The 23204-nt window shown below is 32.7% G+C and overlaps 1 protein-coding gene across 3 annotated transcripts in view; it reads left to right on the top strand.

Annotated features, from left to right (window-relative positions):
• The window catches only part of PXDNL (peroxidasin like), a 512873-nt gene that overhangs the window by 51464 nt on the left and 438205 nt on the right, over positions 1-23204 (top strand). The gene's annotated exons all lie outside the window — the stretch shown is intronic.

Genomic DNA, 23204 nt, shown 5'->3' with positions numbered 1-23204 from the left:
TGTTAACATATAATATATAACATTAGGATATCATTCAAAGTTAGATTAATTCGTGACCCATTGTTCTATCAGTGTTGGGGGAGTCATTATCTATGGGGGAGTGATCTATGTCACATAACCAAGCCATCCCCTTCCTGTGATGTTTGTATTCTTACCTGCAAATTGCAGGTTCTTGCAACCTTGGGGAGGAACTTGAGATGTTCTTACTACCTTGGGATACAAGGACCCAATGTTTGATGTTGACCTATCTGAATTATCTTTATCTCATTACAAAATAAAATATGACCCCATCTTGAAGCCATTGCTGATCTTCAGGATTAGTCTGTACACATATTGCTATTTTGACATATTTATAATAAATCTTTTAATTCTTTTTATCCTGAATTTTGCATTTTGAATTACCTTTATTACAAAAAGTTCCTAATAAAAATTAGCTCCATCTAGAAGCTATTACTGATCTTCAGTGATTAACTTGTACATGTCTACCTTGAGATCCTTATAATAAACCCTTTTAATTTTCTATGCCCTGAGTTTTGCCTCATTAGTCAAGGTGAAAGCCCAAATGAAGAATTTTCAATTAAGATGTTTCTGTTATAAATTGAGTAGTCTATCTAAGTGCATGGTAAGAAGTAAAAGGTATTTGTCAATGCTTATGAGCTAGAATTTAGAGAAGATTTAACTGATAAATAGAAACTTGTTAGCTAATTAAAGGAAAAAGCAAAGAGGTGGGGATTTGTGGACTATATATGTTTTAATGTAAAATTGGAGAAAGAGAAAACAGAATCTAATAAATCTCAAATGGCCAGCTGTGGGGTGTGTGTGTGTGTGTGTGTGTGTGTGTGTGTGTGTGTGTGTGTATGAGTACAACAGTCTCATCACTTGGCAGTAGATTTCTAATTCAGCTCATCTTTCATTCTTTCAATGGCGTGGATAAAGAAAGTTAAATCAGCCCATGTTTGGACAGTCTGGCTTTCTCATGATCAACCTCTGTGATAACTGTCTTTGTGCCAAGTTATTAGTCAACCCAATTTTAGGGAACACCAGAATAGACCAATTCTGTGACCCTTAAGGAGTTTTATGATCAGGTGGGATGCTATATTTCATTTTGCCTGTGTTCTGACTATTATTTATTTTTCTGTTCTTTTCTTTTTTAAAAGTTTTTTTTTAAGCTTTTTATTTTCAAAATACATGCATAGATAATTTTCAACATTTACCCTTGCAAAACTTTGTATTCCAAATTTTTTTCTCCTTCTCTTCTCTACACCTTCTTCCCTAGATGGCGATATATGTTAAACATGTACAATTCTTCTATACATATTTCCACAATTATCATGCTGCACAAGAAAAATCTGATAAAAAAATGAGAAAGAAAACAAAATACAAGCAAATAACAAAAAAATGAAAATACTATGTTATGTTCCACACTCAATTCCCACAGTCTGCTCTCTGGGTGCAGATGGCTCTCTCCATCACAAGACTGTTGGAACTGACTTGAATCACCTTGATTTAAGTTGAAAAGAGCGAAGTCCATCAGAAATGAACATTGTATAATTTTGTTGCTGTATATAACATTCTCCTGGTTCTACTCACTTCACTCAGCATCAGTTCATGTAAGTCTCTCTAGACCTTTCTGAAATCATCCTGCTGAGTGTTTCTTAAAGAACAATAATATTCCATAACATTCATATATTATAACTTGTTCAGTCATTCCACAACTGATGGACATTCACTCAATTTCCAATTCTTTGCCAAGTAACAAAAAGAGCTGCTACAAACATTTTTGCACATGTGGGTCTATTCCCCTTCTTTGTGATTTCCTTGAGACACCTATTGCAGTTCTGGGTCAAAAGGTATGCACATTTTGATAGCTATCAAAAGGCTAACAAAATGTGCATATAGCCCTTTGGGCATAGTTCCAAATTGCTCTCCAGAATGTTGGATCCCTTCACAACTTCACCAACAATGTATTAGTGTTCCAGTTTTCCCACATCCCCTTCTTGCATCATTATCTTTTCCTGTCAGACTGTTATTTAAATGAGGCAGCCTTAGCTTTGAAAGAGGCCTCTCTAGTTCCTTTTCTCTGCTTGCTTGTCTCTCCCATTAGAATTTCAAGGACTGTTTTTTTGCCTTTTTTTATATCTCTAGTGCCAAGTACAATGCTCAACACATAGAAACCATATATCAAATGCTTTTTGTCTTGATTGAGGAACCAAAGATTCTGTTTAGTGAAACTGGTTTGAGAATTCTAGGTCTTAATGGCAATTTCAAATCTTTCAGAGGGTAGCTGAGGGTCTACAAGGTCTACAAGGGTCTGCAGACACCTCATCCTATGGATTATATATTTATTTTTTATTTATTATTGGATTGTTCTTCATTCCAAATATATCTTACACTTCCTGAATGCCACTGAATTTGATAGTGACAGAATATTTTATGTATAATTTAGTAATCTGTGGTTAAAGTCACTTCTTTTTTAAAATAGTATTTTATTTTTCTAAATATATGCAAAGATAGTTTTCAATATTCACCTTTTACAAAAATGTGTGCTCCAAAATTTTCTCCCTCCCTTCCTTATGTTCCCCTCCTCAAGACATCAAGCAATCTGTTATAGGTTAAATACGTGCAATTCTTCTAAATATATTTCCATATTTGTCATACTATGCAAGAAAAATCAGATCAAAAGGGGAAAAAACACGAGAAAGGAAAAAAATGCAAGTTAACAAATAACAACAACAAAGGGAAATACTATGCTTTGATCAATATTCATTGTCCATAATTCTCTTTGAATATCCTTTTCATTCCAAGTCTATTGGAATTGCCTTGAATCACCTCATTGTTGAAAAGAGCCAAGTTCATCACAGTTGATCATCACATAATCTTGTTGCTAGGTACAATATTCTATTGGTTCTGCTTACTTCATTCAGCATCAGTCCATTTAAGTCGTTACAGGCTTTTCTGAAGTCAACTTGCTCAGTTAGATTCACTTCTTAGTGATACTTAAATAAGGTCATCAAATGATCCAGTACACACAGATCATTGCAATTAGTGTCAGTACTTACATGTTTAAAACAATTCTGGAAGGGTTTAGGTTATTTTTCACTTAAATTATTTACTTATCATCCCTTGATCTATTATTTATCCATACATTTATATGCATATATAATATTTTAACAGTCTTAAAACTTAAAATAACACAAAATTAATATAAAATAGATAATAGATAACTGCAAATGAATTCCTTTTATGTGACTATGTATCTCATTTAACGCTCTGGTAGCTTAAATTGGATTTGAAATAGCACTCTTTCCCAATTGTCTCTTATTTAAAGTATTCTTTTCAGATTGGAGAATTAATAAAAATAATAATCCTTTATTGAAATTATTATATTTCAGTACACAGAGTTATATTATAAAAAGAATAAATGAGAAGAATGATGGAGAAAGATGCTTTTTAGCTCTTTGGTATGACTGAACCTTGTTGTTTTGTGGCTCTCATTCCTGACTGCTATGCCAACTGTTGCTATTGCTCTGGCTGCCAATAATAACTTTTGGGGCCTTGACATCTGACTTCTGCATCATACTAACCTTATGTCAGCTACTACTGATGTAAGAACAGATGTCCTGAAGGAACTAGGCAAGAACATTGTGCCCGGGGGCTGGAGGTGGGTGCATCTCTAAAGATGGTCTGGCTTTTCACAATAGGCTCAGAGACTATTCCCCATAGCAACCCAAAGGTTCAGTTTGTTCAAACTATCTTTCTTCCAAATTTTATTATAGTGAGCAAACATTTTTTTAAAGTGTTAGGCACTGTGCCAGATATCAAAGTTACCAAGGCAAAATAATCCAAACCCTTTTCCTCAAGGAGCTAGAATTCTATTGGTTATATAGGCATAGAAGGTGACAGATGAAGGAAAAATGTAAAATATATTCAAGGTAATTGGAGGTATCAGTGTTAATTTGAGAAATCAAAACAGGACTTAAGTTTTGAAAGGAACTAGGGAATCCAAGAGGTAGAGGTGAAGAGAGAGAGCATTCCAGGTGTGACAGACAAGTCAGGAAAAAGAAAGGCAGAAGATAAAATGGTATGTACAGAGATGATTAAAGAGGCCAATTTGGCTGGAGTACAGTATGCGCTATGAAAAGTAATGTATAATTGGCCTAGGAAAAAAAATTGGTGGGAGTCAGATCATAAAGGTCTTTAAATACCAGCATTCCTGATGGATTGCTGAGCAATCAGTTCATCAAGACAGCTCTGACCTTGACCTATTTCAAATCTAGCTTCCTCTCTCTTAGTGGTAGCCCTTGATAGACCATGAACAATTAGTGAGCTGCTAGCAAAGATCAACTGACTGTTGGGGAGTATTTTTTATTTTGCTTGCCTCCTTTATCTATGGATCTGTTATAAGCTTGGTGAATTTGTCAATAGTGCTGCTGAGCCTCTCCATTCACCCTGACCTTCTTTTCTCATCTTTTGTCCTAAGCTTCTAGTCTCTGAAAGTTGTGCCAAGGAATCCATTTGATCTCACTCAATTGTCCCTCTTGGGACCATGGAAAGCATCCCTGAGCCAATGTTCTCTCTATTAATCATGAATTTAGTGAGATCTTGATCCACAGCTTTAAGCCCTGGAGCCCAATTTAGAAACCAACAGCTGATAGGGCTGTAATTTTGGTTGTTTTTAGAATACCAGAAGAAAGTATTCTTTCCATAAAATTCCCGAGTTGGTCTTCTGTTCTAGTATCCTCAATTCTCTTTTACAGTTTACATCTTACAAAAACCTGTGGAAAGTAGGCCTAAGGGCTTACTTTAATTGCATTTGTATATGTGCAGTTCTTCTGGAATCTCTTTCCTGTATTTGACATCTTTCTGGCTGGTATTAGAAGATTAAATCTTGGAAAGATTGTGGGATCATGGGTCATCTGGGGACTTTCTTGAGGAATCTGTAACATCTGGTTGCCTCATTCATGTCAGATAAGAAAAAAAAATGGACATCTTTTTATGTAGCCTGAAGAACTTTAGTAGTTGAGCTTTTGTGTCCATTGCATTGATCGCATGAAATTGCTTGACTACATAACTTTCAATTATGGTTGTTCTAAGGTATTTTCCCTTTCGTGCCCTTTTTCTTTATATCTCATAAGAATTTTATCTTCATCTTTTCAGGAAAAGGAGAAGAGACCTTTTGCAATGAAATAAAGCTATTCTTGAGAGTTTACTATTAAATAGTGGAAAGAGATTGTATCCCACATGAAAAAAAATTCAGTTCTTAACGTATGTTAGTAACAGAATAAATAACAAGTTCAGTTTAATTTGGGAAGTCCCTTGTTATTAGTGTTAATTAAGGGAAATTCCCTATGATATAGCAATCTCATTTCATGGATCCTAATAATTATTTAAAAGAGCTATAGTTCATGATATTTAAAAAGTTTGAGAGACATCATTTCTGAGTGATTGAATCATTTTATTAATAATGTCAGTATTTCAATAAAAGGATAGTCACTTGGCCATCTCTCTCTTATACCAAAGATAGTAATGGTGATGGGATCACAGTTTATATGCCCATTGGAAGAGGGCTGTTCCTGAGGGAGGTGCTCAGCTCTGATTGGCTAATAATTAGAGATGAATATTAAAGTGAAGGGTTGGACATAAATTTTGATTATGTCATTTACTTCTAAATTCCCCAGCATTGAGTCATCTATTCAAAGAGGTGGCTGCCTCACCTGTGTGAGGTCCAGATAGTGGAGATTAGCTTAATCTTCAACTACTGAGGTTTTGGAATAATGATAATAGAAAAAGGGAGAAATCTGAGTTTTCCTAAATCATTGGCTGCTAATAATCATTTTTCTCAGTATGTGTGTACATTTTAATTATTACAAATGTCACCCATTCTTTTTTTTTGCCATATTGGAATTTTATTCTATTACGTACATGATTAGAAATACCATCCCTCTACTACTACAAATGTCCTTCTTATGAAGTCCTTTCTTTTCCTTCAAGGCCAACCTTGAAAGGGCACCTCCTCCAAGAAATTTTCTCTGATGTTCCTTCTCAGTTTTGCATGAAAGAGATCTTTGATTTTTCACATCATTCTACCTGGATTTCTTTCTCTTTTGCATTTATCACCTTCTTTGTGTCATAGTTATCTATGCATCTCCCCTTATTAGAGTTATTGATCTCTTCAGTTTTAAGTGCCTTCCCACTTTGCTTTTTATTTTTAATGTATTTTACGTAATTTATTTATATACTTCTTGTATCTTCTGATATAATATATATCACCAGTCCCTACGGCATGGGTAGGTACTCAATAGTGCTTGATTGATACTAAATTCCTTATAAGGAGTTGCTATATTTATAACTGTATCTTGCATATAGAAAGTAATTAATACATTTTTATTTAATTGAATTGAACCTAGACCATGAATGCTATTTAGGAAGATATATCAGTCTTGTTCCATAAAGAATCAGACATTTATCTTTATTAAGGACTCAAATGAAGCAACAGAAAACATATTCTTCTGATGGAAGAAAATGAATAGATTACAAATAATTTGGAAGACAGGAATATGAGTCAAAATTTTGGTGAATTAGAAGAATAATAAATCAAAGAGAATTATTATTGAACAAAGCCAAGAACAAGTCTTATGTTCTTATATTTACATATATTTGGTCAGATTATAGTCATATATATTTAGTCATAAATAACTGAAAATCAGGCAACATGGATATAAGGCCAACAAACAAAAAAACAAACAAAAAAAAAACCTGACTTGCATTTGGAATTGATCAAGAAACCAAAGCTCAACAATGTGAGCACATGATAGTCATCAAAACATGCAAACTGGTTGAGTGCTGAAACTGCAGAATTAAACTTTCCTTTGTAAGTTCTGCACATTATTTACAATTCAAGTAAGGATACTTTCCATTACATATGAATATAAATGATAGGTACTAATTACATTTGATCTTTTGAAAACATTCACAAAAGCATTTTCTTAGTTTTATCTCTTTTGTGGAACTTTCCAATCATGTCAGTATAAGAAAAGGAATACACACTTCAAGAAAATATGCCCAGTGTAGTTATCTTCTATCAGATTCCTATAAAAATAGTCCATTTTTTGTGTTTTTTTTTTTCAGTTTTTACCTCATATTGATTTGTAGATGCCTTTTCATTTATTATATTATTGCTTTATGGTGTAGTTTGAGATCTGGTAAAGTTATTGACCCTTTACTTCCTTTTTTGTTATTTCTCTTGAGATTCTATAACTTTGTTCCCACAGATTAATTTTGTTATGTTTAGTTCAATAAACTGTTAGCTCAGTGAGACTCAGTGAAAACCAGGAAGACCTGATTCAAGTACCTTAAATGCCATACACTAGTTGTGTGATCTGGGATAAGTTGCTTAATCTTCTCAAAGATTTTGGGCAAATCTCTAAAATTACAAATTGCGGAAATGGGGCTGATTTGTATTGTTAAAAGGAGTTTCTTCACCTAGGAGTTTTCTATATCAATGTACACAGGTCTTGTCTCCCATCAGTAAATTTGTAATTTGTAAATTTTTAAATGAGTATAGGAAGAGCCATAACTTATATCAGTATAGCCCAATTATGAGGATTTTATGTCTTTATGCCTATTTTTCTTTTGTTATTTCAGTAAAGGTTATTTTGTAGTTATATTTGTATGTATATCATGAGAGTACAGGTAATAAAACTCCCAGATTACATTAATATATTATATTCCTTATAGAAATAAAAAAAGATAGTCAGTATCCATGGTTGGGTCATGCCATTATTATTATTGACTTTTGTAGTTATTTTGAATAAAATTTCTCTTATTTTTTTCTGATTTTCCTTAGCTTTATAGAAAATATTTATTTTTTTAAAAAAAGTAATACTAATGATTTTTGTGGATTGATCTTCAATTCTATTTTATTGAAGCAATTAATTGCCTCAAATAGTTTTTTCCACTGATTTTCAAGAGTTTTCTCAATACATTACTCTATCATCATCTGTAAATAGACATAACCAAAAAACTTTGTGATATTAGATTTGCTATAATGTGAAGTGGATCATAGAATCACCATTTAAATGTGGGGAGGGTGTGTGACCTCAGAAATCATCTAATCTACTCCATTTTACTCCTTCATTTTGTAGATGAGGAGGAGATCCAGAGACATTAAATGACTTGCCTGAGGTCACTCAGAACATTGTGTCATTGAGCCTTTCTGGTTTTAGTCTTATTTCATGAGATCTACAATCCAGCCAAGCCAATTTGATCTTTACCCTGAAAAATGTTCTCTCTTGCCTCTGTGCCATTGCTTACTTAAACTGGGCCTTGAATCATATATCATTTTTTTCTTCTTAGGAAGCCTTCCTTGAACCCAACAACTAGACTTTCTCCCCTATCACTTCATTTTGTAGCTCTATAATAAACAAATACAACATTATCTTATTATCAACTTATACTCTATATTATAAGAATATTGTATCTTTTAGCATTTAACACAGTGGGCACTTAATAAATGGTTTCATATTCAGTTTCCTTCAACAACTATTATATTGACAATTTGCAAAGTACTGTAGTAGATTCTGGAGATGTATAGAGGGAGAACAACAGTCTTTATCCTCAATCTATAGGAACAAAGCTTTTTAAAGTGTGAGTTGGGAACCCATGTGGGGTTGTGTTACTAGACGTGAGAATCATGAAATTATGATTATCAGTAAATGTTTGGTTGTATGTTTATTTTATATACCTATATAACTGAAGTTGCATAAAAATTTCTTGGACAAAAAAGGGTCATGAGTGGAAAAAGTTTTAAGAAGTCATATTTTAGAGAGGTTACATAGTAAATGCACACATGAGTATTATACAACAGAGAATGTGATGGGGAAAGGAAATGAAAAAAAAAAACAGGTAATTTAAGGCAATGAAGAACACTTTCAGCTGGAGATATTGTGACATTGGCCAGCTGCTAAACCAAGATTTGTAGCAAAAAAAGTATGTTGAATCTAAGCTCTTTGAAAACAAGTATTAATTTTTTTATCTTTGTATACCTTATATTGGGCTTCGCATTTAGTGCTTTAATTTTTTTTTTTTACTTGAATGGGTAGAAATAAAGAAAGAAGACATCCTAGGTATGGGAGGAATGGCTTTTTCAAAAAGAAAATTGTTATATTTTTGGTTAGAAATTTATTCTCTTTTTTTTTTTTTTGGTTAGCGTTTTAAGAATTGATGTTAACTCACTTGCCAATTTCCCATTCTTTTTGTATGATGAAACACTTCTATTCATTTCGATCTCTGGATGATTATATGTAATATGATAGTTCATGTTTTTAAGTTTGAGATTTTTAGGTTAAAACAATGTGAATGAATAATAAATAACAAACAATTGCTGTTTCCCTGATAAACCATTTAAAAAATTATGTGCTGGTATTTTTTTTTTTTTGAATTGGAAAGCATAAGCCATAGACTTGAAATATTCAATAAGAGGAAAGGACAGATATTCTCATCACATTGCTAATTATTTTGCTTTTCTTTGCATTCATTATGAGAAACATGTGTAAATGGGATAGTTTATGAAAATGAGACTATGTTAACCAAAGCCAAGCCTAGTTGCAGGATTGTACTATTTAGGCTTCTTTGTTGAGCCAAATTACTCAGTTTTGCTATGTAAACATTCTTGCTGAATGAAAATTTTGGATTCCTCCTAAGCAGAGATGGACTAATTTTTCATTGCTTGAAAGTCCAGACTAAGTTCACCAAATCTATCTTGCTTATGAATTGAACAAGATTTGATTACATGTTGCCAAAGGAGAAATTCACCTTGATATCAGCCATTTGTTCTCCACTCCATAAAAGAATGCAGACAGAAAGAAAAATCATTGTTATTTCAACACCTATAGGACTGTTTAATGATATCACTTCTTTCTGTATCCAGATTCCTTCTTCCTTTTTTTTATAAAAGTTCAATGACCTGAATCCCAGCATTGGTTTCAGAATTGGAAAGATATAAACTTTAACCATATAAATGTTGAATTAATCTTATTTCATGGGTTATAAACTTTACTTTTCCACAAAAATCTTGCTGCAATCATTTGTCATATATTGGGGTGTCCTTTGATTCTCATAAGTCATGCCAAAGTTCTCCATAAGGAGTATAATCTCAGCAATAGCCTTTCTACTTACTGAGAATCATCCTACTTAAGTATGGATAAAGTCATTACCAACAACTTGGTGGATAGATAATGAAATCTCTATTCAGAAAAATGTATGAAACAAAGAAAACTATCAAATAACTCTTGGTCCTATGTAGCTCCTCCCCATTTCTGTTTGTTACTATGGGAAAAAAGTAGAAAATGGAGATGGAAGGTACAAAGAAAAACATGATATTTAGCCTGTCTATAAACATTAATGGTACTTTAGATTTGTGGCATTTACCAACTGTGTTCCATATTTTTTTTTAAAATTTTTTATTTAATTTTTATTTTATTTTATAATTATAACTTTTTTTTTGACAGTACATATGCATGGGTAATTTTTTACAACATTATCCCTTGCACTTACTTCTATTCAGATTTTTTCCCTTCCTCTTCCAACCCCCTCCCCCAGATGGCAGGCAGTCTTATACATGTTAAATATATTACAGTATATTCTAGATACAATATATGTATGTAGAACCGAATTTCTTGTTGCACAGGAAGAATTGGATTCAGAAGGTAAAAATAACAGTTTACACTCATTTCCTAGTGTTCCGTTTCTGGATGTAGCTGATTCTGTCCATCATTAATCAATTGGAATTGGATTAGCTCTTCTCTATGTTGAAGATATCCACTTCCATCAGCATACATCCTTGTACAGTATCATTGTTGAAGTGTATAATGATCTTCTGGTTCTGCTCGTTTCACTCAGCATCAGTTGATGTAAGTCTCTCCAAGCCTCTCTGTATTTCTCCTGTTGGTCATTTGTTACAGAACAATAATATTCCATAACTGTGTTCCATATTGAACAAATCAAGAGGTAACCTGAGGAATTTTGGTATTCTAATATTGCTAGTATATTATAAATGAAGCCATAAGATAAAAGGAGGGAACAGTTAAATAGAAAGATAGCTCACAGGTTCTTTGGGGAATAGTGAATGAAACATTGGCTAGAATTGGTTACAAAGACAAGAGAAAAAAAATCAATTCATAGGATTTCTTTTATTATTATAGCTTTTTATTTACAAAACATATGCATGAATAATTTTTCAACATTTACCCTTGCAAAACCTTCTGTTCCAAATTTTCCTCTCCTTCCCCCAGACGGCAGCTAGTCCACTACATGTTAAATATGTTAAAGTATATGTTAAATCCAATATATATACATTTTTATACAGTTATCTTGCTGCACAAGAAAAATTGGATCTAGAAAGAAAGAAAACAACCTGAGAAGAAAAACAAAAATGCAAGGAAACAATAACAAAAAGAGTGAGAATATTATATGGTGGTCCACACTCATTTCCCATACCTCTCTCTGGGTGTGGATGACTCTTTTCATTACTGGACGATTGGAATTGGTTTGAATCATCTCACTGTTGAAGAGAGCCACATCCATCAGAATTGATCTTCATATGATGTTGTTGCTATGTATAAGGATCTCCTGGTCCTGCTCATTTCACTCAGCATCAGTTGATGTAAGTCTCTCCAGGCCTCTCTGTATTCCTCCTGCTGGTCATTTCTTACAGAACAATAATATTCCATAACATTCATATACCATAAGTTATTCAGCCAATCTCCAATTGATGGGTATCCATTCACTTTTCAGTTTCTAGCCACTACAAAAAGGCTGCCACAAACATTTTTGCACAATCTCATAGGATTAAAAAAAAAGAAAACTTTCTCTGTGTACTGCTCATGATGAACATAAATAAAGAATCCATGGTGAAGATGATTATAACTTAAACCTGAATAGCTGTAACATAGTTTGAAAGAGCAGAGATATATTCTATGAAGAATTCTACAAAATTGTCCAAAACAAGTTATTATCTATTTTAATATCATTTCCATGCAAAAGTGTCAGGGGAAAAAGTGTGGGATGATGGAAAATATGTTGGAAAATTTGGTTCAAAATGGAGAAACAACAGCAGTCAAATATTTGCAGGCTGCTGAGTAGCTTATTGTTTGTGTGTCATGAACTTCAGTTATTTTTCAGTTGTTTTGAAGTCTTCATGAATCCATTTGGGATTTTCTTGGCAAGAATATTGACATGATTTTTCATTTCCTTCTCCAAGTCATTTTACAGATGAGAAAACTAAGGCAGACATAGTTAAGTGAGTTGCCCAACATCACACAACTAGTAAGTATCTGAGGCTAGATTTGAACTCAGGCAAATGAGTCTTCTTGACTCCAAGCAAGGTACTCTATCCACTACACCACGTAACTGTCCCATCTCATGACAACTTTATTCAAAGAGATTCAGAAAGTATTTGAAGTGGTTAGAATGACATGCCATCAAAACATGAAACTGAGTATAATTCAGACAAAGCATTGAATCTCAAGATCCCAAAGACCTGAATGCAATGAAAGATATCATGAGTTTTCTAACTTGTCAGTGTAATATTTTTTCATTAATATTTTGTCATTCTCAAAGTTACTATAGAGATTTAATAGAGGAGAAACATATCTTCTTTGTGAATTTAAATTGAGATAGAAGATGGAGTGATATATGTTTGAGTGTTGTTGATTTCCCATGACATTCATGTTAGAATGCAATAAAGTAAAAGACACCAAAATATTGTGGAAAGAAAAAATGTTTGAAATTTGAGTTTAAAGTTGTTGTCTATGTGTTTAAAATTATTGACTATGGGACCACAGATAAGTTGCCCTCAGTTTACCTATTTATAAATTAGGGATAATAAAAAATAATAAACCTTAGAAATCCACATATAAATTTATACTATGCTATATGAGCTATATCATTTTCCTTTATTTTTTATTTCCTTATTTTATAAAGCTGTTTGTATTTTCAGTTTTTAATAGTAAATATTGTTGATGATGATTTACAATTCTGAGCCCAGTATAGCATCTTGCTATATGATTTGTTTTACTTACATGGCTCAGAGATAGGAAAAACAAAACAAAACAAAAACAAAAACAAACCTGCTGCTTGAGCATTTCTTTGCTTTTTTTGAACGAATTTTTATGTATGAATTATGACCTGAACCTTATTTCTTTTTTCATTGTGGTCAAGAGAGAGTGTCAAGATGTTAAATGAAATTGTGTTAAGAATGCTTTGTGTTCAGTCAGGATCACATTGATTGGATTAATTTCTATTACCTGTTTTTGTTATTGTTTGTCCTTTGTTCTTGAAAAGGATTGTGCAAAGTGTTGCCATGATGTGTGTAAATGAAACTAATTGTACTACTACTCCCAATAATCTTTGAGGTTGAACTAGAAGGTTAACTGCTAATGAATGGCCCTTTCAAAGTTCATTCTGTAGTACACATTTAAAAAGACCTACTGTGTGTAAGATGCTGTCCAGATATACATTCTATATATAACTGAACAACAACATTCCTTCTATAATTTGTACTTCCATTTTTTTTCATTTTATCATGAATCAAAATAAAAGTTTCATCTTCCCTATAATATGTGTATATGTGATAAAATCAGAAGAATATAATATAATCAATAGCGGAACCTATCTTTAATGTTTACATTATGACCATGGGCCAGTTGGTTCTCAATATATTAGACGACTCTCTAAGACTCTTGAATTGGAAAGAAAAGCAGTGTTTTGCATTGGTCAAAAGAATATCTCACCCTATGATCTCTATGTCAGTGAAACCATAGACTACTCAGAGTCTATGGATTAATTTCTCTACATATGCATTAGTAGAAGAAGTTTCCACAGAGAAGTTCCTAAACCATTGAAATAACAAGCATAGAGACTAACAAAACACAACACAGATGGTCAAATAATATTTTTCAAAACAAGTCATTATGGCTTCTTTCTACTCAGAATGTAATTTTTCCTTTCCTTCGAAAAGGTTTGAAAATTTTCTAGATCCTAGGAGAGTGGGGGATTTATTTAAAACATAACTTTATTTTTCCTTCTTAAACAAAAGTGAACAAGTCTACAATCATTGTAATCATCTTGATTAATAGACTAGAAAAACTCTATTATGGAATCAGGAAAGGGAATTTTACTTTTTTAATTTGATTGACATATAACTACTGAACTCTTAGCTTGATTCTTTTTGGCTATTTGGAAAATCTAGCTCTAACAAAAGTAGATGATTTTGTTGATGATTCCACATGGTTCTGTTCTCAAATAATATCCTTCTCAGTGAAAATAACAGTGATGTAAAATTAATTTGTCTGTCCATCCCACACCTAAAAAACCAAATTCGGTTAAAAATATTTCATTGAATTATACCCAAGGAAAGTTATAAAGGAGATAAAAGTTCCATTTGTATCAAAATAGTCATATCAGCATTCTTTGTGGTAGCAAAAATTGGAAATCATGTGGATGTACACATACACGTTCTACACACGCACAATTGAGTACTTGGAGAATGAACAAATTATTGTATATGAATGAAATATTAAAAACATAAAATAACAAATATGAGAAATTCAGAGAAATATAGGAAGACTAGTATGAAATAATGTGAAGAAAATAGAACAAGAGAATATATATATATATATTCACATATACACAATAATTACATGATAGTGTAAAGAAAGCAAAAGGAAATTGAAGACAGATTAATTTCAATGAATAAGCTTTCTTCTGGGGACCAGAGAATGGATTGTTTATACCTTTTCTTTAGAAAAATGTGAGAGATTGTGAATATGGGATATTGTTCATGTTGTCAAATGTTGGTTTTGTTAGTTTTTCTCAGATGTATTCTTTGTTAAAAAGATATGACTGCATGGGTAGGCATATATTGGGAAATAATATATATAGAAAGTGTTAAAACAAGAAAAAAAATACATATTGTTGGAAGTAGCCCATTGTTAGTATATCTTATACTGTGTCTTAGTATAGTATGTAGTGTATTTTAGACACTGCATATTGACAATGACTTGAAATTGAGAATATAGACTAAGAAGAAATCCCAATTACTAGCAAATTATTTACTGCTTTCAGTGATTGAAAAGTTCTCACTGTTGCAAAGATCCTATCTTTTTACTACCTACATGCTTTATGGTCATAAATCATAAAATACTTGATTTCAGAAAGGTCAATTAAAAAAACCACAAAGTTCAGAGAAAAGCTATATAAATGTTTGCATACCTAGAATATAGGTATCAAAATTGATATAAAAACATTATTAGTCTTAGTTCTAGGTCTCTATTTCTTAATCTATAAACCAAGGATTTATATGAAAGCATAGATAATCTTAGTCATGTATACCTCTAAGTTCTGTAATTAAGAAAACCAGAAATTTCTGTATATCAGTTGAAAAGGAGATTGAGAACAACATAAATATGTGTATACATACACACACACACACACACACAAAGATGGTGGTTTTTTTGTGAGACAGTAGAAGATTAGGTGGAGGATCTCTAAGTGCCTTGGGTTGACTCTATAGGGAGTATTTATGGGAAAAATCATAATGAGAAGAAAGGGATGAGAAGACATGGATAATGATTGTGACTTACATTGCTGGAGAGAGTCATAACAAAACTGTATATTTTGCTCCAAAATACTGAAATATAAATCAAACAAATAAAAATTATTTATTGAATACATGGATTCCTATATTTACAAAGGAAACATTCCATTTAAAAATTTAAAAATTTTCCATTAAAAAACCTTATAACTTGAATTGAAATAAAACAGGATATTGGGAAGCTAGATTATGCCAAAAAAAATACTGCCTTAAAGTTAAATGTATCAGAAAATAGAAATCTGAGAATCTTGGGGCAAAAGTGAGAGTGTATGAGGTTGGCTTAAAATTAGGAGAAATGAGTGGGAGCTTACCTATCCTCCAGAAGTAAAGATTTTCAGAGGCAAAAGGATGATGAGTTGGATAAAAGAGATACTCTGCCAGTAGACATATTTGTACTAGGGTAGGGCTGTCTCTAGGGCTTGGAAGAATCCAGGAAAGAAAAACACACTTATTTAATTCTATAATACTAATATAGTAGTAATTAAATGCAAGAGGAGGTAAGAGAAAGGAAAAATAGATTAGAGAAATCAAAGATCTTAGAATTTGAATTGGAAGGGACCTCAGAGAACATTTAGTTATTTAAGTTATGTTGTACTTCAATTCTTCAAGTCATTTAAGACTTACAGTGAGATAGTGAATATGGAAGTCAGGCTATATGGATTAGTATTTGTGATTCCCAGATGAGAAAATTCCCTCCACCAATGCAGATCTGTACCTTTCCTGCTGCTTATAGTCTAAAAGAGTTGCCTAGAGCACCAATTTTTATGAAGAGCCTGTGGGAGAGGCAAATAAGAGATGTTTTGAAGGGAGAGAGGACAGATTGAATATAAAAGAAAGGACACAATCAAAGTTGAATCAAAGGGGAGATTGAAATAATAAATGAACAAATATATCAAAATGATTGCCACATTTTCAGCATCATATTAAATACTGTAGTATATATAGCGAACAGATGAAAAATATCTATCTGCAGTTTTAGCCCAGTCTGATGAAACAAGAGTGATATAGAAGAAACAAAGTTGAAATTAGCAAAATGAAATATTAAGTGTTTGGCACTTCCTTTAAGTACCCTAGAGTATTAGAGGAGAGAACTGCTCGGGACAGACTTGGAAGGGAAGCTGGTTTATATTTTAACTTATTATTTGTTGTTGTTGTTTTTGCAGTGGAGAGAACTTTGTTCTGGACATAGTGGATCTGAAGTAAGGGAAATTGTGCTGAAGATAGTTGGAAATATGTAGAATTCAAATGAAAAGTTAGGGTTGTAGATGTTGTAAGAAGCATTGGGACAATAACTGTGGATACACAATCCAAGTAGGGAAAGTTTGTTTGTTTGTTTTTTCATATAGGTAATTTGGGTCTTCCAATACTGCTTTGTACAATTTTTGTTTTGATGGAATGCAGTTTTTCATTCTCCTAAAGACTTATCTTGATGCTATAGAGACTCTCACTTATTTAGTAAAGAAGTCATGCTGCAATATTTTACTTTCTCAGATAATCATTGGGCGTTACAAAGGAAATCTGGGAAAACTTTCTTTTGAGTTTATTTAAATCATGTTTTATAAGCTTTCCCTTCTTAAGAGGCCTCCTTACTTCTGAGAGAGTTGTGAGGATCAAGTGAGATCTGTAGATGGAAATTAAGTAAAAAGTGCAAAACATCATGGGAGTGACAAGTATGAGTATTCAGAACCCATTTTTAAATAAATAACTATGAATCTTTAAATTTTTATTTTATTTTATTCAAAAACAGAAAAAAGAAAACCTGAAAAGGGAAATAAAACAAAACAAAACAGAATATTGTCATGTGCCCATCAGAACATCATGGAGGATTTAAAATACATAAAAATAAATGATCAGTTCAAGAAAGAATATATAATAGAATAAATTATATTCACTAATGTCCATCTTTGCTTCTTTGTAGGTTGTTCTTTTATTCTCTGCTAGGCACTGGTTTTTTTTTTTACTTTATTCTTTTTTTCCCCCTTTCATCCCTTCCGCCTTTCCCAAGTAGGCTATAGTTAAGCAAGGATATATTTATATAGTTAAGCAAGAAAAAAATATATATATATATTCATACCCACACACAGACCCACTCACACACATATACACAAACACACACACATACATAAAGCTACACGCATACATACATACATATACTCAGCCACAAAGATGCATTTACCCACATATAAACATGCATTTAAATAATATTAATTTGGCTGATATATAATGTAGAGTCTCTTTTGATTGAATCTTTAAGTTTCACTTTGCCTAAGATCAGTGATTACTAGCCATACTTTTTTTCCCTAATACATTCTATTCCTGATCCTAGTTGTAGTGTTTGTGTCTCATTTCTTATCCCTGATGATCTTTTGCTTTAATTTTGCTCCTTAACTTGCCTTGCTATTACTTAATCTCTTTCCACCCATGGATCCCTCCCTTGTCTTCTTTCCTAACCCTTTGCTTCCCCCTCTGCCCATCCCATTCCCCTTATTTCTTTATTTTTATTTTTTATTTTTTATTTTGCTGAGGCAATTGGAGTTAAGTGACTTGCACAGGGTCACACAGTTAGGAAGTATTAAGTATCTGAGACTAGCTGCCTGTCCCCTTATTTCTTTATAGATTTTGGAGAGTTCTATTCTATTAGTGGTGTGTATATATATATGTAGTGTTACCTATTTAACCCATTAGAGATGTGAGTAGGTTTTCAGAACTTCCCCCCTATAATACATCTATGTCTATTCTTCTTTTGCACTTCATTTTTTTATAACATAATTTGTATTTTTATCTTTTTTCTTGCTTTAAGTGTCAGATCAGAGTCAACTCTGCCCTAATCTTTCTTTGGAGCTCAATTACTGATGTCAATCTTAAATATATAGTATACATTCCATGTAAAAAACAAACAATTAATTTCCTTGAAATTAATATTTGATATTAGTTCTTATATGTTAAATTTTCTTTTGAGTTCAGGTTTGATTGAAAAAAGTCCTGAAAATCTGTAACTTTTTGTATGATGTCCATTTTTTTTCATTCAACATTAGGGATAATTTTGCGGAATATGATATTTTTGGCTGCAGGCTTAGTTCTTTTGATTACCAGTCTATGTATAATTCCAGGATCTGTGATCTTTTATTGCAGCTGTTGTTCTGTACAATTCTGAATGTATGTTGGAGAACATATTTGAATTTTTGCTTCTTTTTTCTTGCAAAATGTTCTCTTTGATTTGGCAATAATATTCATATGTGTTTTCCATAAAGGATATCTTTGAGGTGGTGATAAGTGGATTTTTTTCTATTTCTACTTTCCCCTCATGTTCTATCTCCAGGACAATTTTCTTGGATTATTTCATGCAGCTTTCAGATTGCCCAATTATTTTTATATTTTCTCTTGATCTCTGTAGATCTTTTTTTTTATGTTTCATAATTTGTTATATGTTTTTTTCATTCTTTATAATCTGTTTTGTTACTTCTTGGTCTCCTACCCTCATGATCTTCCCCTTGCCCAAATCTACTTTTCAAAGAGTTATTTTCATCTTTAAGGATATGTATCTCTTTTCTGGTTGGTTAACTTTTTTTTCATAATCGTTTTGCTTTTCTTGGATGGTTTTTATTATTTAGTCTTTCCTGAATATCTCTCATTTGATTTTTAAATTCTTTTTTGAGTTCTATAAACTCTCTCTGGGTAGGGAGCCATATAATGTTATTCTTTGAGGTAGAAGCTTTTTTTTAACTTCAATATCTTTCTATGGTTAGCTTCATTCTTTGCTGGTTCTTTTTTCTTAAATGAGAAGTATTAGTGTAAGCACCTCTAATTAGGAAGTGGGGGGATGATGCCTCTAGCTTCACTTCAGTTCTCTCCCAAACCAAAAGCTCCTCCCTCCTGCAAATGCCCACATCCAGCAGTGTCCCTCTCCATTGCTTCTTCAGTCACTGGATGTGCTAGTTCCTTCTTGCCCAGGCCCATTTCTATATAGCACAGTTGGGCCTGATGTTCCTAACCAATCAAGATTCCCTCTGTCTTCTTTGACTCAACCTCCCAACTGCATTGGCAGACCAGTGGTGAAAATTTCTGTAGTTCTTACTGAGGCTCTAGTCAAACCCAGCTAGCCCCAACTCCCCCCCCCCCCCTTTCTATGGTACTAGCTGGGAGTTCAGCTTCACATGATTAATCCCTGGCCTGGGGTTTTTCTGAGGATCTTCTTGGGTTGTCCAAGGAGGAGCCCTCTTCTACCCAAGTCTTCTTGATTTTTTTACTCATTTATATTTGACCTGAGCTGCAAATTTGTTTTGTTTATGGGGGAAATCTGGATAGCTTTAAATTTATTAACTTGCTCTGCCATCTCCCCAGAATTCTCCCTGATTATTTAGTATTCAACAGTTTTCTCATAATGTAAACTCAAAAAAGAAAAAAAAAAAAACAACTCATGTGTTTCTATCTACCTTTCTAACCAACAAGAACATTGATTAAATGCTTAAATATAGAAACATTTATTAAACACCTATTGTGTGCCACATACTATGTTAGGAATACAAAGAAAGGCAAACTATGTACAGTATATGATAAATATGATAAATAGGATATAATTGTGGAGGGTTAGACCCTAAGGTTAAGGAGAACTGGGAAAGGATTATTGGGGAGGGTAGCTTCCTAGTTGACACTTCAAAGAATTTAAATATGCCAAGAGACAAAGATAGAGAGGAGAAGTGTTCTAGGCATGGGGACAATCAATGAAAATTATTGGGAGCCATAGGGCCGTATGTGAGAGGAGGAAGGAGGTCAGTGTCATTCAATTGCATAGTACATGGAGGGGAAAGAGAGATATATGAAAACTGGAAAGGTCAGTAGGGTGCTAAGTTAAAAAGGGCTACTATTGATATTTCCTGTTTAACTTATAATCTTCATTATTGTGGAGTATTAAGAGGTTCAATGATTTTGTTTTGTGCCACAGAGCTGGTGTTTGTCAGAAGTGGAATTGAAACGCAATCTTTTAACTGGAGGCCAATTTTCTAACCATTATTTCTCACTTCTTTTTAACTCAGTGTTTATTAACCTGAAAACATGGAGCAAACTAGAGTACTTCCATAAAAATTCTCAATTCCGTCATGTCTGTCTCTTTGTGACCTCATTTGGGGTTTTCTTGGCAAAGAAATTAGAGTAGTTGGCCTTTTCCTTCTCATCTTAGACCTTATTTTACAGATGAGGAAAATGAGGCAAACAGGATTAAGTGACTGCCCAAGGTCAGATAGAGAGTAAGCAAGATTTGAATTCAGGTTTTCCTTTCTCCAGGCATGGTGCTTTATCCACCAAGTCAACTAGCTGCCCCTAAATAACTTTACAAGTTTCTCATAATAACTATTTTGTTAGATAATTCTTTTTGGTTACAGAATTTAAGATACATAAAATTGAGGATGGTTACTTAAATTGGTATTTTTCTACAAGTTTTTTCCACTGATAGTATAATTCTCACATTGCCTAATGATATATATTTTTTTGTTTCAGTAGCATCATGCTTGATTCCATACTATTTTGTAATTTGCCTTAGAGAATTTAGAAAGATTAAAAGGTTGAAAATATTGTAGATATTTTATTTATGAGGTATTGCATGGAAGATACCAGATGGTCTTTCATCTGGCATTTTTGTCCAATATTGACAATGAAATTAGCTTGAAATTATGATTACAATGTCCCAATGCCTATCTTCTTAAAAAACACCCCAAAAATCCTTTTGAATAGAAAGATATAAAGATTATGCTGTAAAAATTGTAGGAATTATCTCCATTACTTTGTGGTCATACGATATGTTCAGTTGGGAGTGTCCCATTTTTAAATTAACTAGAATATTTAGAGGAGAGGAACTAGTTACAGGGACCCTTGAAACCATGCTTTAGAATAGAATCTTCCCTTGTAGGAATTGAGGATGCTTAACTTGTGGGGGAAAAAAAAAAAGACTGTCAAAGCAATTGAATTAGCAGCAAGCTAGACCATTTCTTTCACTTGTATTAGCTGGGTATTTGTGTCAGTGTGAATGGATCTTGTATAAATGGATTAGTGATAGTCAATAAAACCACTGGGGAGAGGATTCCAACTTTTATTTTATTCTCTATGAATGTAGTGATGTATCAGTTAAGTCTTTATAGAGGTACAGATCACTTGGAGCAAGAGATACAGCAGGTCTGTGGATAATCATGACTCTTATTTATCCTGCCACTTGTCAAGATAGTGTGCTTAAAAGGGCTGAATTGTATGGGGTATCCCTGAACTGCTGGTGCAGTTTAAAGCTTTTATAGACTAAAAGTGCACTAAGACTATATAATACCCTGTATATTTGGCTTAAGATATGTAGGACTGGTTTTGTTTGCAGTTGGTATTTATTTTGTTAAGTGCAAAGTAAGTATCCTGGATAATATTTGGACTTTGTTAGGAAACAGATGGAGGTAAAAGACAATGTAAAATTTAGCATTTAGTACTGATGATGTGTTTTATCACTCTCCTAATCTATCATCTGACTCTTTGATAGTCAGTGAATCAGTTCTCATACTTTAAAACAACAGCTTGAAAACATAAAACCAATCTAAGGTGCTTCTTTTTCTTCCAAACTATGCACTTATCAGCAGTTTGCAGATATTCAGAACAAATGAGAAGCTTGCTATGGTTGAAAAGCTGGGCAAAATGGAAGGAGTTTTTGTTTTGTTTTGTTTTATTCTGAGTATTACTGTTTGAAGAGTTTTGATAATAACCCATCTGCCTAAGATTTTTATAGACTTATAAATCCCCCCTCTCCCCAATTGTTTAAAATGTTCCAAAAACATTTTAGAATACATCTATATTAAATTTGCTATGTAATCCTACTGATGTGGATACTTCCTTGAGTAGGGCGATTTATATGACATCTATACTTTCCTATTCTGTGTGACTTGTGCTTGGTTTTCCAGTATTCTTTGGGAGCATATATATATTCAATATTCACTACAACTTCCTCTGGAATTTAAGCATTTTTGTACCAGGACAACACTTCAGCTATCTCTGTTAAGCTATATTTTTAGTAGTGACTGGCCTGCCATGTTTTCTGACACACACAAACACACACACACATGCATGTGCACACACACATTAACACATCCTACCCTATATATATGTATATGAAATTTATTCACAATATTTTAATTGTATTTATGTATCCTATGATGAATATTAAAATTGTGATTTTTATAGTTCTTACATGCCAATTATCATTTTTAATATGTTTCTGCAATCAAAATCTGTTAAATTTCTAATATATACTAGGCACTTTGTTGAGTATTTAAAATAACAACAACAACTAGCAGTTTTAAAACAACTACTAAGTGCCAGGAACTGTCCAAATATTATCTTATTTGATCCTTATCAACACCCTGGGCAGTAGGTTTCATTGTTACTCCCATTTTACAGCTGAACAAGCTCATTTGTTGTATTACCTTAGGCAAGTCATTTAACCTGTTTGCTTTAGTTTCTTGAACTTACTTTCTAGGTTTGTTGTTGCTTTAATATATTATTATATAATATGTAAATATAAGATTCT

This window comes from Sminthopsis crassicaudata, chromosome 1, assembly GCF_048593235.1.
Source record: "Sminthopsis crassicaudata isolate SCR6 chromosome 1, ASM4859323v1, whole genome shotgun sequence".
Taxonomy (NCBI): domain Eukaryota; kingdom Metazoa; phylum Chordata; class Mammalia; order Dasyuromorphia; family Dasyuridae; genus Sminthopsis; species Sminthopsis crassicaudata.
The sequence above is the reverse complement of the archived record's forward strand: the minus strand, read 5'-3'. Positions and strand labels throughout refer to the sequence as shown.